The sequence below is a fragment of the Myxine glutinosa genome, chromosome 7 (assembly GCF_964187855.1).
Source record: "Myxine glutinosa chromosome 7, kmMyxGlut1.1, whole genome shotgun sequence".
NCBI lineage: Eukaryota > Metazoa > Chordata > Myxini > Myxiniformes > Myxinidae > Myxine > Myxine glutinosa.
Genome location: NC_136267.1, coordinates 171,150,061 through 171,165,183, shown reverse-complemented (window position 1 = coordinate 171,165,183; position 15,123 = coordinate 171,150,061).

Genomic DNA, 15,123 nt, shown 5'->3' with positions numbered 1-15,123 from the left:
TTCCTGCAGGATTACAGATGGGATAATTCCCCCAGGATTACAGATGGGATAATTCCCACAGGATTACAGATGGGATAATTCCCCCAGGATTACAGATGGGATAGTTCCCACAGGATTACAGATGGGATAATTTCCCCAGAATTACAGATGAGATAATTTCCCCAGGATTACAGATGGGATAATTCCCCCAGGATTACAGATGGGATAATTCCCCCAGAATTACAGATGGGAAAATTTCCCCAGAATTACAGATGAGATAATTTCCCCAGAATTACAGATGAGATAATTTCCCCAGAATTACAGATGAGATAATTTCCCCAGAATTACAGATGAGATAATTCCCCCAGGATTACAGATGAGATAATTCCCCCAGGATTACAGATGAGATATTTCCCCCAAGATTACAGATGAGATCATTTCCCCAGAATTACAGATGAGATAATTTCCCCAGAATTGCAGATGGGATAATTCCCCCAGGATTACAGATGGGACAATTTCCCCAGGATTACAGATGGGATAATTCCCCCAGGATTACAGATGGGATAATTCCCACAGGATTACAGATGGGATAATTCCCCCAGGATTACAGATGGGATAGTTCCCACAGGATTACAGATGGGATAATTTCCCCAGAATTACAGATGAGATAATTTCCCCAGGATTACAGATGGGATAATTCCCCCAGGATTACAGATGGGATAATTCCCCCAGAATTACAGATGGGAAAATTTCCCCAGAATTACAGATGAGATAATTTCCCCAGAATTACAGATGAGATAATTTCCCCAGAATTACAGATGAGATAATTTCCCCAGAATTACAGATGAGATAATTCCCCCAGGATTACAGATGAGATAATTCCCCCAGGATTACAGATGAGATATTTCCCCCAAGATTACAGATGAGATAATTCCCCCAGGATTACAGATGAGATAATTCCCCCAGGATTACAAATGAGATAATTTCCCCAGAATTACAGATGAGATAATTCCCCCAGGATTATAGATGGGATAATTCCTCCAGGATTACAGATGAGATAATTTCCCCAAATTACAGATGATAATTCCCCCAGGATTACAGATGAGATAATTCCCCCAGAATTACAGATGAGATATTTCCCCCAAGATTACAGATGAGATAATTTCCCCAGAATTGCAGATGGGATAATTCCCCCAGGATTACAGATGGGATAATTCCCCAGGATTACAGATGGGATAATTCCCCCAGGATTACAAATGAGATAATTCCCCCAGGATTACAAATGAGATAATTCCCCCAGAATTACAGATGAGATAATTCCTCCAGGATTACAGATGGGATAATTTCCCCAGAATTACAGATGAGATAATTTCCCCAGAATTACAGATGAGATAATTTCCCCAGAATTACAGATGATAATTCCCCCAGGATTACAGATGAGATAATTCCCCCAGAATTACAGATGAGATATTTCCCCCAAGATTACAGATGAGATAATTTCCCCAGAATTGCAGATGGGATAATTCCCCCAGGATTACAGATGGGATGATTCCCCAGGATTACAGATGGGATAATTCCCCCAGGATTACAAATGAGATAATTCCCCCAGGATTACAAATGAGATAATTCCCCCAGAATTACAGATGAGATAATTCCTCCAGGATTACAGATGGGATAATTTCCCCAGAATTACAGATGAGATAATTTCCCCAGAATTACAGATGAGATAATTTCCCCAGAATTACAGATGATAATTCCCCCAGGATTACAGATGAGATAATTCCCCCAGAATTACAGATGAGATAATTCCCCCAGGATTACAGATGAGATATTTCCCCCAAGATTACAGATGAGATAATTTCCCCAGAATTGCAGATGGGATAATTCCCCCAGGATTACAGATGGGACAATTTCCCCAGGATTACAGATGGGATAATTTCCCCAGAATTACAGATGAGATAATTCCCCCAGGATTACAGATGAGATAATTCCCCCAGGATTACAAATGAGATAATTCCCCCAGAATTACAGATGAGATAATTCCTCCAGGATTACAGATGAGATAATTCCCCCAGGATTACAGATGAGATAATTCCCCCAGGATTACAAATGAGATAATTCCCCCAGAATTACAGATGAGATAATTCCCCCAGGATTACAAATGAGATAATTCCCCCAGAATTACAGATGAGATAATTCCTCCAGGATTACAGATGGGATAATTTCCCCAGAATTACAGATGAGATAATTCCCCCAGGATTACAGATGAGATAATTCCCCCAGGATTACAAATGAGATAATTCCCCCAGAATTACAGATGAGATAATTCCTCCAGGATTACAGATGAGATAATTCCCCCAGGATTACAGATGAGATAATTCCCCCAGAATTACAGATGAGATAATTCCTCCAGGATTACAGATGAGATAATTCCCCCAGGATTACAGATGAGATAATTCCCCCAGGATTACAGATGAGATATTTCCCCCAAGATTACAGATGAGATAATTTCCCCAGAATTGCAGATGAGATAATTCCTCCAGGATTACAGATGAGATAATTCCCCCAGGATTACAGATGAGATATTTCCCCCAAGATTACAGATGAGATAATTTCCCCAGAATTGCAGATGAGATAATTCCCCCAGGATTACAGATGAGATATTTCCCCCAAGATTACAGATGAGATAATTTCCCCAGAATTGCAGATGAGATAATTCCTCCAGGATTACAGATGAGATAATTCCTCCAGGATTACAGATGAGATAATTCCTCCAGGATTACAGATGAGATAATTCCCCCAGGATTACAGATGAGATAATTTCCCCAGGATTACAGATGAGATATTTCCCCCAAGATTACAGATGAGATATTTCCCCCAAGATTACAGATGAGATAATTCCCCCAGAATTACAGATGAGATAATTCCTCCAGGATTACAGATGGGATAATTTACCCAGAATTACAGATGAGATAATTCCCCCAGGATTACAGATGAGATAATTCCCCCAGGATTACAAATGAGATAATTCCCCCAGAATTACAGATGAGATAATTCCTCCAGGATTACAGATGAGATAATTCCCCCAGGATTACAGATGAGATAATTCCTCCAGGATTACAGATGAGATAATTCCCCCAGGATTACAGATGAGATATTTCCCCCAAGATTACAGATGAGATAATTTCCCCAGAATTGCAGATGGGATAATTCCCCCAGGATTACAGATGGGACAATTTCCCCAGGATTACAGATGGGATAATTTCCCCAGAATTACAGATGAGATAATTCCCCCAGGATTACAGATGAGATAATTCCCCCAGGATTACAAATGAGATAATTCCCCCAGAATTACAGATGAGATAATTCCTCCAGGATTACAGATGGGATAATTTCCCCAGAATTACAGATGAGATAATTTCCCCAGAATTACAGATGAGATAATTTCCCCAGAATTACAGATGATAATTCCCCCAGGATTACAGATGAGATAATTCCCCCAGAATTACAGATGAGATAATTCCCCCAGAATTACAGATGAGATAATTTCCCCAGAATTACAGATGAGATAATTTCCCCAGAATTACAGATGAGATAATTCCCCCAGGATTACAGATGAGATAATTCCCCCAGGATTACAGATGGGATAATTCCCCCAGGATTACAGATGGGATAATTTCCCCAGGATTATAGATGGGATAATTCCCCCAGGATTACAGATGAGATAATTCCCCCAGGATTACAGATGGGATAATTTCCCCAGGATTATAGATGGGATAATTCCCCCAGGATTACAGATGAGATAATTCCCCCAGGATTACAGATGAGATAATTCCCCCAGGATTACAGATGAGATAATTCCCCAGGATTACAGATGGGATAATTCCCCAGGATTACAGATGGGATAATTCCCCCAGGATTACAGATGGGATAATTCCCCCAGGATTACAGATGGGATAATTCCCCCAGGATTACAGATGGGATAATTCCCCCAGAATTACAGATGGGATAATTCCCCCAGGATTACAGATGGGATAATTCCCCCAGGATTACAGATGAGATAATTCCCCCAGAATTACAGATGGGATAATTCCCCCAGGATTACAGATGAGATAATTCCCCAGGATTACAGATGGGATAATTCCCCCAGGATTACAGATGGGATAATTCCCCCAGGATTACAAATGGGATAATTCCCCCAGGATTACAGATAAGATAAATCCCCCAGGATTACAGATGAGATAATTTCCCCAGGATTACAGATGAGATAATTCCCCAGGATTACAGATGGGATAATTCCCCAGGATTACAGATGAGATAATTTCCCCAGGATTACAGATAAGATAAATCCCCCAGGATTACAAATGGGATAATTCCCCCAGGATTACAGATGGGATAATTCCCCAGGATTACAGATGGGATAATTCCCCAGGATTACAGATGGGATAATTCCCCAGGATTACAGATGGGATAATTCCCCCAGGATTACAGATGGGATAATTCCCCCAGGATTACAGATGGGATAATTCCCCCAGGATTACAGATAAGATAAATCCCCCAGGATTACAGATGAGATAATTCCCCCAGGATTACAGATGGGATAATTCCCCCAGGATTACAGATGGGATAATTCCCCAGGATTACAGATGGGATAATTCCCCAGGATTACAGATGGGATAATTCCCCCAGGATTACAGATGGGATAATTCCCCCAGGATTACAAATGGGATAATTCCCCCAGGATTACAGATAAGATAAATCCCCCAGGATTACAGATGAGATAATTTCCCCAGAATTACAGATGAGATAATTCCCCAGGATTACAAATGGGATAATTCCCCCAGGATTACAAATGGGATAATTCCCCCAGGATTACAAATGGGATAATTCCCCCAGGATTACAAATGGGATAATTCCCCCAGGATTACAGATGGGATAATTCCCCCAGGATTACAAATGGGATAATTCCCCCAGGATTACAGATGGGATAATTCCCCCAGGATTACAGATGGGATAATTCCCCCTGGATTACAGATGATAATTTCCCCAGAATTACAGATGAGATAATTCCCCCAGGATTACAGATGAGATAATTCCCCCAGGATGACAGATGAGATAATTCCCCAGGATTACAGATGGGATAATTCCCCCAGGATTACAAATGGGATAATTCCCCCAGGATTACAGATGGGATAATTCCCCCAGGATTACAGATGAGATAATTCCCCCAGGATTACAGATGAGATAATTCCCCCAGGATTACAGATGGGATAATTTCCTCAGAATTACAGATGAGATAATTCCCCCAGGATTACAGATGGGATAATTCCCCCAGGATTACAGATGAGATAATTCCCCCAGAATTACAGATGAGATAATTCCCCCAGGATTACAGATGAGATAATTCCCCCAGGATTACAGATGAGATAATTCCCCCAGAATTACAGATGAGATAATTCCCCCAGAATTACAGATGGGATAATTCCCCCAGTATTACAGATGAGATAATTCCCCCAGGATTACAGATGAGATAATTCCCCCAGAATTACAGATGAGATAATTTCCCCAGAATTACAGATGAGATAATTCCCCCAGGATTACAGATGGGATAATTCCCCCAGGATTACAGATGAGATAATTCCCCCAGAATTACAGATGAGATAATTCCCCCAGGATTACAGATGGGATAATTCCCCCAGGATTACAGATGGGATAATTCCCCCAAATTACAGATGGGATAATTCCCCCAGAATTACAGATGAGATAATTCCCCCAGGATTACAGATGGGATAATTCCCCCAGGATTACAGATGGGATAATTTCCCCAGAATTACAGATGAGATAATTCCCCCAGGATTACAAATGAGATAATTCCCCCAGAATTACAGATGAGATAATTCCCCCAGGATTACAGATGGGATAATTCCCCCAGGATTACAGATGGGATAATTCCCCCAGAATTACAGATGAGATAATTCCCCCAGGATTACAGATGGGATAATTCCCCCAGGATTACAGATGAGATAATTTCCCCAGAATAACAGATGGGATAATTCCCCCAGGATTACAGATGAGATAATTTCCCCAGGATTACAGATGGGATAATTTCCCCAGAATTACAGATGAGATAATTTCCCCAGAATTACAGATGGGATAATTCCCCCAGGATTACAGATGAGATAATTCCCCCAGGATTACAGATGAGATAATTCCCCCAGGATTACAGATGAGAATTCCCCCAGGATTACAGATGGGATAATTCCCCCAGGATTACAGATGATAATTCCCCCAGGATTACAGATGGGATAATTCCCCCAGGATTACAGATGGGATAATTCCCCCAGAATTACAGAAGAGATAATTCCCCCAGGATTACAGATGGGATAATTCCCCCAGGATTACAGATGGGATAATTCCCCCGGGATTACAGATGAGATAATTCCCCCAGGATTACAGATGAGATAATTCCCCCAGGATTACAGATGAGATAATTCCCCCAAAATTACAGATGGGATAATTCCTCCAGGATTACAGATGAGATAATTCCCCAGGATTACAATGGGATAATTCCCCCAGGATTACAAATGGGATAATTCCCCAGGATTACAGATGGGATAATTCCCCCAGGATTACAGATGAGATGCTGTGGATTATGGGAGCCTCTATGCCTCGATTATCTCACGAGCCTCGATGAGATGCTTGGTGCTGTCTTTCCCTCGCGGTCCCCCTGTACTGTCTTTCCCTAGCGGTCCCCCTGTACTGTCTTTCCCTCGCGGTCCCCCTGTGCTGTCTTTCCCTCGCGGCCCCCCTGTGCTGTTCTGTCCCTCGCGGCCCCCCTGTGCTGTCTTTCCCTCGCGGTCCCCCTGTACTGTCTTTCCCTCGCGGTCCCCCTGTACTGTCTTTCCCTCGCGGTCCCCCTGTGCTGTCTTTCCCTCGCGGTCCCCCTGTGCTGTCTTTCCCTCGCGGTCCCCCTGTGCTGTCTTTCCCTCGCGGTCCCCCTGTACTGTCTTTCCCTCACGGTCCCCCTGTACTGTCTTTCCCTCGCGGTCCCCCTGTACTGTCTTTCCCTCGCGGTCCCCCTGTGCTGTCTTTCCCTCGCGGTCCCCCTGTGCTGTCTTTCCCTCGCGGTCCCCCTGTGCTGTCTTTCCCTCGCGGTCCCCCTGTGCTGTCTTTCCCTCGCGGTCCCCCTGTGCTGTCTTTCCCTCGCGGTCCCCCTGTGCTGTCTTTCCCTCGCGGTCCCCCTGTACTGTCTTTCCCTCGCGGTCCCCCTGTACTGTCTTTCCCTCGCGGTCCCCCTGTACTGTCTTTCCCTCGCGGTCCCCCTGTGCTGTCTTTCCCTCGCGGTCCCCCTGTACTGTCTTTCCCTCACGGTCCCCCTGTACTGTCTTTCCCTCGCGGTCCCCCTGTACTGTCTTTCCCTCGCGGTCCCCCTGTGCTGTCTTTCCCTCGCGGTCCCCCTGTGCTGTCTTTCCCTCGCGGTCCCCCTGTACTGTCTTTCCCTCGCGGTCCCCCTGTACTGTCTTTCCCTCGCGGTCCCCCTGTACTGTCTTTCCCTCGCGGTCCCCCTGTGCTGTCTTTCCCTCGCGGTCCCTCTGTACTGTCTTTCCCTCGCGGTTGTCAGCTCTTTCACGAGCCTCGATTCAGTGTACAAAAAAAGAAGAAGATAATTCCCCCAGGATTACAGATGGGATAATTCCCCCAGAATTACAGATGGGATAATTCCCCCAGGATTACAGATGGGATAATTCCCCCAGGATTAGAGACGAGATAATTCCCCCAGGATTACAGATGGGATAATTCCCCCAGGATTTCAGATGAGATCCCCCAGGATTACAGATGGGATAATCCCCCCAGGATTACAGATGAGATAATTTCCCCAGGATTACAGATGGGATAATTTCCCCAGAATTACAGATGAGATAATTTCCCCAGAATTACAGATGGGATAATTCCCCCAGGATTAGAGATGAGATAATTCCCCCAGGATTACAGATGAGATAATTCCCCCAGGATTACAGATGAGAATTCCCCCAGGATTACAGATGGGATAATTCCCCCAGGATTACAGATGATAATTCCCCCAGGATTACAGATGGGATAATTCCCCCAGGATTACAGATGGGATAATTCCCCCAGAATTACAGAAGAGATAATTCCCCCAGGATTACAGATGGGATAATTCCCCCAGGATTACAGATGGGATAATTCCCCCGGGATTACAGATGAGATAATTCCCCCAGGATTACAGATGAGATAATTCCCCCAGGATTACAGATGAGATAATTCCCCCAAAATTACAGATGGGATAATTCCTCCAGGATTACAGATGAGATAATTCCCCAGGATTACAATGGGATAATTCCCCCAGGATTACAAATGGGATAATTCCCCAGGATTACAGATGGGATAATTCCCCCAGGATTACAGATGAGATGCTGTGGATTATGGGAGCCTCTATGCCTCGATTATCTCACGAGCCTCGATGAGATGCTTGGTGCTGTCTTTCCCTCGCGGTCCCCCTGTACTGTCTTTCCCTAGCGGTCCCCCTGTACTGTCTTTCCCTCGCGGTCCCCCTGTGCTGTCTTTCCCTCGCGGCCCCCCTGTGCTGTTCTGTCCCTCGCGGCCCCCCTGTGCTGTCTTTCCCTCGCGGTCCCCCTGTACTGTCTTTCCCTCGCGGTCCCCCTGTACTGTCTTTCCCTCGCGGTCCCCCTGTGCTGTCTTTCCCTCGCGGTCCCCCTGTGCTGTCTTTCCCTCGCGGTCCCCCTGTGCTGTCTTTCCCTCGCGGTCCCCCTGTACTGTCTTTCCCTCACGGTCCCCCTGTACTGTCTTTCCCTCGCGGTCCCCCTGTACTGTCTTTCCCTCGCGGTCCCCCTGTGCTGTCTTTCCCTCGCGGTCCCCCTGTGCTGTCTTTCCCTCGCGGTCCCCCTGTGCTGTCTTTCCCTCGCGGTCCCCCTGTGCTGTCTTTCCCTCGCGGTCCCCCTGTGCTGTCTTTCCCTCGCGGTCCCCCTGTACTGTCTTTCCCTCGCGGTCCCCCTGTACTGTCTTTCCCTCGCGGTCCCCCTGTACTGTCTTTCCCTCGCGGTCCCCCTGTGCTGTCTTTCCCTCGCGGTCCCCCTGTACTGTCTTTCCCTCACGGTCCCCCTGTACTGTCTTTCCCTCGCGGTCCCCCTGTACTGTCTTTCCCTCGCGGTCCCCCTGTGCTGTCTTTCCCTCGCGGTCCCCCTGTGCTGTCTTTCCCTCGCGGTCCCCCTGTACTGTCTTTCCCTCGCGGTCCCCCTGTACTGTCTTTCCCTCGCGGTCCCCCTGTACTGTCTTTCCCTCGCGGTCCCCCTGTGCTGTCTTTCCCTCGCGGTCCCTCTGTACTGTCTTTCCCTCGCGGTTGTCAGCTCTTTCACGAGCCTCGATTCAGTGTACAAAAAAAGAAGAAGATAATTCCCCCAGGATTACAGATGGGATAATTCCCCCAGAATTACAGATGGGATAATTCCCCCAGGATTACAGATGGGATAATTCCCCCAGGATTAGAGACGAGATAATTCCCCCAGGATTACAGATGGGATAATTCCCCCAGGATTTCAGATGAGATCCCCCAGGATTACAGATGGGATAATTCCCCAGGATTACAGATGGGATAATTCTCCAGGATTACAGATGGGATAATTCTCCAGGATTACAGATGGGATAATTCCCCCAGGATTACAGATGAGATAATTTCCCCAGAATTACAGATGGGATAATTCTCCCAAATTAAGGAAGGGATAATTCCCCCAGAATTGGTGAATTTTAATTTTAAAAAAAATCGAATATAAACACCCCCAGGATTCCTGGAGTTCCCCAAGGCAGTGTTCTGGGCCCCGTGCTTTTTCTGGTCTTCATCAATGATCTCTCTGACTCTCTGGAAAATCCTCTCTATCTCTTTGCTGATGACTCCACTCTCTGCCGCTCCATTCCTCATCCCTCAGATCGGCAGCCTGCAGCCTCCTCACTTTCTGCAGACCTGGACAAAATCACAGACTGGTCAAACAAGTAGAACATGTCTTTCAATCCTGACAAATCTCACACTCTTACTATTAGTCCTTGAGCCCAGACCCCAATTTGCACATATTGGTACCACCCAGAGGGACCAAACCAAATTGCTATTTTCAGCTTGCTAGATGTCCCTAGTTTACATTTTGGTATGATAGCCTTTGTAGATGAGTAGCTTAATGGTGGTTATCACCTCATATGTAAACATAACCTGCGCAAAAAAGACGAAACACACGTTTTTCCTTGTACTTTACTCTAAGAATAACAACTTTATTAAGATAGTTAGGAAAGAGTCAAAAGTACATTTTGAGTTATTTTTCAGTAGAAAACAATCTTAAAATGTGTCTTTTTATGAACTGGGATGTTTCACACACTTGAAGGTAAATTGAAATAAATGTGTTCATACACTCAATGTCGTTACTTCTGGCAATGTCATTTCAAAGAACTTTTTATATTTACATGGATTCACACCCTTATTCTGTTTAGAAAAGCCTAAATAATAAAATAAAACCAATATGTCACTTATCATGTCATCACTTAATAACCCAAGTCAAAATTGAAATTTCTGTTACCGTGATACACACTCTCATACATGACTGTACACTGCCAAGTTAATCAGTGTCATCATCAGTGTCCGAGTCCGACAACTCTACTTCCAGCTCTTTTTCTCTGGCTTGGTTGGTGCAGGTTTGTAGTTTGCACATGTCTGTGCACTTCAAGCTATATGCCAGGCAGGTACAGTCCGGTAGTTTGCATGAGCGCACACATTTGCAGGACAACAACTGGAGCACAGCTTCTGGTGCAGGTGATCCACGCATCCACTGCACAGCAAGCTTGCCCTCTTCATCTGTGGTCCAACCACAGTCCTTGGGGTCAGGGATGAATGGGTGACTCTGCAAACATCTCCTCCAGATGGCCGCTTGATAGTTCGCACGGAGGGTATGCAGGAAGAGACAGTCCTCACAGGGAGGCAGCTGGCTAGACTCCACTTCACCACGTCTCACACAGAACAGTTGGTAGCGAAGCTTGTTGACTGTGGCAGTCTGTGCAGAAGGCATGTAGAGATGGCAGGTGACCTTTTGGAGTTTAATGAACAGCTCCCCAGATACCTCCCATGACTGACCAAGTTCAGCAAAGGCCTCCAGATAGGTCTTGTCAGACTTCATTCACTTGAAGGCAGCCAACTTGCCACGTCCAGCAAATGCGCTGACTGTATCACAGCCTGTGTAGCCATGCATACCAATCAGTGCCTCACACACCTCACCTCCCAGAGCATGGCTCAGCTTCTGGATGTCAAGGTATCTTGTCCTGGCCTTGGTTCCGCACTTCATGTGCATGGGACATGGGATGGACTTGGCAACAGCCAGGCACAGCACGAGGACATCAGTGTCTTCTGCACTGATCACAACGGACCTGATGCCAGATTCTGCTGCATGAACACCATGTAGTAAGATGCGGGTGTCAGCTTCTTCCTGTGAGGACTTTAGCTCTGTGGCCTCCTCCCAGTGCTCTTTCGACAATTTGTAACATTGATGTCCACAGGTCACATACAGTAACATGTTTTCAAGCTTCTGCCTGTGTTCTGGCCCCTTCCACGTCTGCACAAGGAACTCGATCAAGCTGGTCTTGTTAGATGAACTGGAGATGAACTTTCTCCACTGTTGAATGTTGTGCCCAGGTGCTATGGTCTTGAACTGCAATGCTGTGTCTCCTCCCCTGTTTACCCTTTCCGCATTTTTGATGGATGTGTCTCTGTAGACATCGAAGACGACATCAATGCGGTGGCTCTTTCCACCTTCGTGGAGGACTTGAGACAGTGCTGATTCTGCCAGCTGTGAGAAGGTCTTTTCATTTCCTTTCAGTTTATGGACTAGGCTCATCCCATCAATGACTGTTGCTGAGGGCTCTGGGACGACTTCTGCTGGAGAAACATTCTTTCCAACTCCCTGGCAAGGGCAGCTTTGTTGGTCTTGCGGAGAGACCCATCACCATTGGCCAGAGCCCATGGCAGGGGCCCCAGTGGATGAGCCAGCACATCACTCATGTGTAGTTTCCTGCTTTCGGCAACAAGTATCATCTGGCCAAACAGTTTCCTGTCAGCTTTGATGACTACTTCTTTGGTAGAGCTTTTACTACATGACTTCTTTCTGATGTCTGAAAACGTCTTCAGATTCTTCTTTGACATCTTGTCATGAAACGTTGTAGCTGGGGCAGCTGCTTCCAAGCGCTCTTGTTTGAATGTTTGATATGCCTCCTCTCCTACCTTGCGGGCGTCGAGAAGGTCCTTGGCAACTTCTGCTGGGGCCACCGCACCAGTTGACAGACTGACAAGCTCTCCATGGTCAAGGTTGAATGGATTCAACCAGCTGGTTTCCATCAGTGGAACCATGGACTGGATGTCAGCCTCATCTCTTCTGATTCTTGGCATCTGTAGGTCAGGATGACTGAAGTTGTCATGTTGGCCTACATGAACCATGTCCCTTAGCTGTCTCATATAAGTGCTTCGGTACTCAGATGTCAGGTAGTATCTAGCCACAGCTCCAGGTTTCAGGCTGAACCCTTTTGTGCCTCCAGGTGTCTGGGTGTCCTTGTTGACAGTCTCTTCGATCGTCTGGTCCACAGGTATCTGCCCAAAGGGATTCTTGCAGCCGATCTGCACAGAAAACCCACCTTGCATAAAGTGGGCATGGATGTCAGGATGTTCGATGGGTAGCCGAGACATTGTGGCATAGTAGTAGGTCAGGAACCGGGCGTAGTTCACCTTGTCATAGGCAAAGCACCAGGGAATCATCTCTCGAATAGCTGCCAGGTGAAGCATCCAGTTACCTTCTCGAGATGCTCGGATGAGGCCCAGCATAATCTCAACCATGTCCAGGTAAGACATCCAGAAGGCTGCAAGGCTGTTCTCATCTCTGAGGGAGTTCAGGTAGGTTTCGAACAGCTCCAAGATACGTGTGCATGATTCATCCTGAAGCAGGTCCTGGAAGGGCAAACATTGTTGTGGAACTCTCCAATGCTCTTCAGGGCTTCTTCTAGGTGTTGGCTGTCTTCAGGATGAGTGTTCTCTATCCACAGAAGGAAGCCTTTCCAGGCAAGCCTCATCAGTGCTTCATATGCAGTCTTGTGTGCTCTAACTGCCCGGTTGTACCTGCGACCTTCCATCAGCCCAGCCACAGACCCTTCTGCAATGACACCTGATTCAACAAACACATCTCTGAGTCCTGCATCTTCAAATCTCTTCCCTAGGATGGACAGGAGGTTGCAGATTGTGTGGAAGACGCCCATCCTGATGATGATGTTCTTGAATTTGTCATGTTTCCACACTATCTCAGCAGCCTTGGCAAAGAGTGCTTGGTCAAACACACAGACGATCTTGTTGAGCTGTAAGGACTGCATAATGCCAAGTGTTTGCTCCAGTATGTCATTCACAGTTGACATCTCAGTTGCAGGAGCATTGATTGTGGGAAGGTAGCTCACAGTGTCCTGGATCATTGTCACATCATTGCGGATCTGGATGTTGAACCCTGTCCAGCTGCTTATGGTCTGGTTCTCAGGATCTGACATTCAAGTTAGGAGCCATACATGGTTCTTCTTCTTTGCATCTTGAACTTCTTTGTTTGTGTCGGCATCAAGGGTCTCGGTCTTAAGTGGCCCAGTTCGCTGTCCAACATTGTAGGTTGGTAGCATCAATGGGGCAGGACTGATGCTCCTCTTCTTGGATTTGCTGACTGCAGGCAGGACCTTCTGTGGCATGGGCCCTGCAACTTTGGGTTGGACAGCAATGCCATTGACCCTGTGAGAGGTGCCTTCTCCACTCAGTGTCTCTTCAAGACGGTCAATGTTATCCCAGGCCAGGGTGGTAAACACACCAGGATGCATGTCTTCTGGCAGTGGTATGTCCTCTGCTGAGCGTTCCAGCTTCTGGACACAAAGACCTGTGTCAATCTCCTCTACTTGGGAGTAGGAAATAGCATGGCCAAGATGATTCAGACTTCGTATCAGTTCTGTGTTTCCTGTCAGTGACTTCACAGCAAATGGGAGGAGTATGTGCTTTGGTGGCTTAGTCTTGCCACAGGTGACAGCAAAGACTAGATCACTGCCAAAAGAAGCAGCAAGACGCTGGACTCTTTCAGAGGGATTTGCACATTCAGTATCCCCAGTCAGCAGGGTATACAGGAACTTTGTGACAGCTTCAGGGATGACACTTTTCTGTGTATCAGGTGGCCATGACTGTTGACATCTTGTTTCTTGATCTGTTTCCTCAGCTGTATGGCTGCTTTGGTGAGGACATCCATGGATTTGATAGACTGTGCTTCACGTAGATCTTGCTTCATGTTGTGGGCTTCCTTGACAAGGTCATCCATTGACAGGCTGTCTGGATAGAGAAGCACCCTTCCTTTCTCATTTGAGACAAAGTGAAGTGACCCTTCCAGCTCACTTTCAAGCTTGCGACGAACATGCTTCTTTGTTGAGGGTTTGATCTTGGTGATGCCATGGGAGTTCATGGATCTCTCAAGCCTGGCTGCGAGGTCTGTTAAAGGCAATATTTCAGGGTTTGGGAGGAATTCAGTCCTCACATGCATGAACAGTTCCTCATAGGCTTGTCTCTCTGTCTCCTCATAATCTGCTGCCTCACTCTCTTCCTGTTGTACTTCTGAAGAGCTGGTAGAAGACACTCTTCTTGTGTACTCTTTGTAGCACGTCTTGTGGTAATTCCCCTCTGCGGCAACTAGGTCTCTGCTCAGCAATGCAAGCACTCTTAGATCACATTTCTTTATTGCCGCCTTGTGGATGGTGTCGTCTGCTCGTAACTCAAGACACTGCATAAGAGGTACCCTTGATTTTTGTCCTTTGATGTATTTCGGCTTCTGGCAGAAGATGCAGATCTTGTCGTACAGTCTTGAAGTAGGCCTACTTGGTGCATCCCTGGTCCTGGATGATGATGATCTTCTGGAAGCAGCTTCTGTGGGTTCAGCACTGGCACCTTTGGAGAGGATCGAGTCCAAAGACTTCTTCATGGTAAACATGCTGCGGCATTTGCAATGGTACTGTACCTGAGGTACTTCCCCTTCTTTTAGTCCTTTTGCCAAGTCAAGGACTGGGGCATGCTGTCTGATC